The sequence below is a fragment of the Trichosurus vulpecula genome (genome assembly GCF_011100635.1).
Source record: "Trichosurus vulpecula isolate mTriVul1 chromosome X unlocalized genomic scaffold, mTriVul1.pri SUPER_X_unloc_2, whole genome shotgun sequence".
In the NCBI taxonomy this organism is placed as follows: Eukaryota; Metazoa; Chordata; class Mammalia; order Diprotodontia; family Phalangeridae; genus Trichosurus; species Trichosurus vulpecula.
This window is the reverse complement of record NW_023494378.1, coordinates 396,919-401,491: the sequence shown is the minus strand read 5'-3', so window position 1 is coordinate 401,491 and position 4,573 is coordinate 396,919.

The following is a 4,573-nucleotide window of genomic DNA, read 5'->3' as shown; positions in this document are numbered from 1 at the left end:
ATGTCTAATAAAAAAAAGGGAGAGCAAATTTTGAGGAAAAAGCAATAGGATCAGATTGATTCCTCTAAGAATTATATGCAGATGTGTATGATTGGCTCCAAAATTTATCAGTCGTGGAAATTCAAGCTAATAAGTGTGTGTTGGTAATAAGATCTTAAATTAGGATTTTTGCACAAGAAAATTGTATAAGATATTGTCACAAGTGAAATTATATCTTCTTTATTAAGGTGTCTGTCTGATAATTTTAAAAGGAAGATGAGTTCAATTTATGGTTGGACCTTCACATTTTAAAGGATTCTTATATCAGGTACAAAATTTAGGTAAGTTTAGCAACAGCAGATGATATATAAACTGAAATACTCTGAAGTTTCAAAAAAAAAAGGAAAGCCAAATTTAAGTGATTGTACTAAGTTATATTAAGTAAGAATTGTCTGAGAATTTCTAGATCTGAACCAGAGAAACAGAACTCTCTTTTACTATGTAGGGACCAGATAACTACAATCAGGCATCTGGAATTTTTAAAAAAAGTGCTGCTTTAAATGGACATTGGAAATATGTAACTGGGATTTAAAGTTACTTTGTATACAAATTGTGCAATTAATTGCTGGAATTAAATCAGAAACATTTTAAGCTTTGTTAAGAATGGCTTGTGGGTTATTTTGTAAACGCTGTCAAAGAGACATGGCATGACTAAAGTTTATGATGTTAGTCAACATTGTTAATAATGATTGCCTTACTTTGTATGGTTCATGTCTAAGTTTTCTTGGTTATCTATTATGTAAATGTAAAACATGTGGCATGTAAATTTCCCCCTCTCAATACCAGTCTATTGTGAGCCATCTAAGTGGTTTGGTCTGTACCTGACTCAATGTAATTGTGGAGTTTTGTGAATTATGAGAAAAACTTTATTGTAATTGTTTAAACTGAGCTCTGTGTGGCTGGGATACTGAATCATTTATTGTACTGTTTGAACTTAGTCCTGCGTGGCTGGGACCTAGGTTGTGCTGTTTTTCTCTCAATTATCAAATCATATGTGTTCTGGGAGCTCCTGTCAGATCTGACTACTTCTGTAGCTGCCAACTTGAGGATATAGACTCCTTGATCCTTCTGTCACATCTGAGGACTGCCCCTGCTCCCAAGTGGACATCTGAGCCCATAGGACACCTTGTCTTCCAGTTTCAAAGGAGCCTGAAGGGGACAGCATCAGACGCAGGCAAACTTCCTAAGAGCCCGGATCAGAACCTGAATGAAGAACTGCTCTTTCCCTTTCTGAGCCCCTTGCGTTCCCAAGACTATTTGCCTATGTCTTTGGTATCTTTAGCCATTATGCTCCCTACCCTGATCCCCCTTGCAACTTGCTCCCTCTGCTTGTTTGCAATTAGTTTACAATTACTGCCCGTCTCTGCGGATGTCCAAGCACAGGAAGAAAAAAAAAACCTGAATCCACCTAGATAAGGAATTTTTAGAACTTCACCCCTGAGGAAGATAGAGGTTTTTCCATACCTTAATTGGTCTTCAGGCAAAACTTCCAGTTTGCCTTTGACCAAAAGGAGGAAATGTGGAACATTTTATACCATTTTATATCATTTTTAATTTAAACCAGACCCAGGGCCTTAATTAATGAGTAACTGGAAGAAGATCCAGGACCTGGGCTTCTTTGTTCTCTAGAGTTTGCTCAGGAAATACCCTTACCACTGTCAACAAGGCCAGATCAGACTGACCTAAGGACATTCTTACCCCTGTTAGCCATTGAAGGATGAGACCCTAACCCCCAAGAGAGACTACCTCTCTTAACATTAACTGACCTTTGTCAACATTCTTTACAACCTTATTCCATTAAGGAAAATCCTCTTCTTGTATCATGGTTAAACATACATGGGGGTCATAAAAGTGAGGTAATACAGGCTTGCTAGGTCTGCTAAAATAATGTATATAAGTTTTCTCATTCCTTTGTTCAGACAGCCAGAGCTTATGCTCTGACTCCTTGTACATACAAGTAAGCTAACTTAGCTATGCTTTAAGGGAAAATAATAAACAACATGGATTTTTCTATCACCTAGCTCTGTTGTTTCCTTCAACCAAACTTTCAGGTTTAACAGACCTTAGTAACTTCCTAGCTGTGGGATCCTGGACAAGTCACTTCACCTCTGCTTCAGTTTCCTAAATTGTAAATGAAGATCATAATAGAACCTACTTCCCAGAGTTGTTGTGAGGATCAAATGAAGTAATGTTTGTAGAGTGCATTGCTATAAATTCTAGCTATCCTCAGCATCCTCACAAGGCACCTCAAAGAAATCAGGGAAAAAAGATGTAAAGGAAGCAGATACATCAGTATCAGACCTTCAAACTATAAGGTAAGAGCATTGTTGAAGTGCAAAATGGATAATTTCAATTATTTTAGATTAACATTTTCTGGTTGTGTGTTGGTAACCAAAAATGGGCTCCTTAGCACTTAGTTCAACAAGTGCCCTTGAATAGTTTGGCTTTTGTTCTCTTTGATTTCGCCTCTCAGGGTGTCCTTTTATCTCTCTAGATTCTGAATCTCCTTATCCTTTTCACCAATCTTATTCTTTAGGGACTTGATTTCATCAGTGAATTTTTTTTCCATTTTTTCCATATTTTCTTTTAGCTCCCTAATTTGGTTTTTAAAATCCTTCTTTAGCTCTTCCAGCAGTGCTTTTTGGGCTGGAGACCAGTTCATATTAGCTTTTGAGGTATCTGGTGTATCTACCATGTCATTGCTATCCTCTTCTATGTTGATATTTTGATCCTGCCTGTCTCCATAAAAAGAATCTATTGTCCTCGGTTTTTTTGTGTTCTTCTTCATGTTGGTTTGCCTTTTGCTGGCTTTACAACGAATTTCTATCTGTGGGTCTCAGGGGTTTCTATCCCAGCTTTCTTATTCTGGGGGTTGTGAGTCTAGAATTATAACCTTCAGTATCCTGAGGTGTGGGGGAGGGGTTTGGCTCCCCAGCATCTCACTGCCTGTGGGTGCTCTCCAGCACTTGCTTTTCAGCAATGGTCTCAGCTGTTTGTTGTTTGAGCTGATGTCTGGCACTTCCCCTGGGGGAGCAAGGTTACGTCTGGGCTGTTGGCGTTGACCCCTGCCGACTCTGCCCCTCTGGGACTAATGAACTTCTGCTATTTAACCACTGAAGCCCCACTACTTTCTGCTCAGTTCCAGCATTCTTTTTTTCCCCGAGGGATTCTCTGGGTGGGGAGGGGAGGGATTAGAGCTGTTTACCTGGACATTAAGAACTCCCGGAAGTTCAAGAAGCCGTGGTTCATACGTTTGGGTTGCAAACCTCTGGAGTCAGTGTATCCCATTGGCGTTGCGCTGCCTCTCGTCACTCCCACAGACTGCCCTCCTGTGTTGGGAGTTCTGGGGATCTCTGCCGGTTTCGGGCGCCCAGCTTTCTCCCAGCCAGTCTCCCACGTGGATTTCCCGGCCAGCCGCTTCCGCTTTGGTCTGGAGCAGCTGTGCAGCCGAGCACTCTCTGAGCCTACAGGATCGTGTCTTCAGCCTTTCAGACTCTCCCGGCTCGGAAATTTGCCCCACGCAGACTGCTCGTGGTTTCCGACTCTCTCAAATCTGCTCAAATTCACTTTTTTATAGGAATCTGACAGACCTTGTGAGAGAGCTCCAGTAAGACGCTGCCTTCACACGGCCATCTTCTTTTGTTCTCTTTGAGTAATTCATTGAGCCTGACTAGGTGCTAAGCCCCAGGCCCAAACCCCTATTAGGGGTAAAACTTTAGTGGGTGTGGATTGGCAACTAAGGTGGGGCCCAAGGTGGGGCTAATTCCAGGGAGGGCCTAGTTTACATGTCTGGGAGAGCAGAGGCTTTTAGACCAGGTGGGTTTAAATCCGCCTCTTCCTGACAATTCTAGGTCACGTGGGTGAGTCGCATGTGTGACTCACCCCGATGCTGAAAAAGATATAAAAACCAGGGGTTGGCTGTCTGTTCTTTGGAGCTCCTCCTTACAGCAGTGGTGGCACGTGACTCTGGGCCAGCCCTTGTTCTGACCTCCTGGGCTGAACCTAGATGTTGGTAACTATGAATTGTATTGGGTCTGTCTGTTGATATTTGTAATTTGTTTGTATTTTGTTCTGAAGTTCAGGGTTCTGGCTTTTTCCCCTGAACTAAGTGAATGATGTCTGTATGCTGAATTAAAAGTAAGCTTGTCAATCCCTTCACCTTGCTTTCCTTAGTTAAGCAGATCAAAAGAACCTGTGCTGTTGGCAGCTTTCTGGGTGCTGGCTGTGGGTGGATCTTACACCCCCACAGAAGCTACTAGCCAGATTGTTGAAACACTGGTATAAATAAAACAGACGTAGCCAATAATAGAAGGAATGTAGAAAATTTGGGGGATAGACAATCTCTCAGATAGAATGTGATTTGGTTGGAATATTGCTGTGGTATAGGAAATGAGCTGATTGATTTAGAAAAACATGGAAAGACTTGGACATATGAAGGAAGATGCTATCCACCGTCAGAGAAAGAGATAAATGGAAACATGCATAGTATGGTCTTACATACATGTGTATGAGTGTATATGTGTATAGATATGTT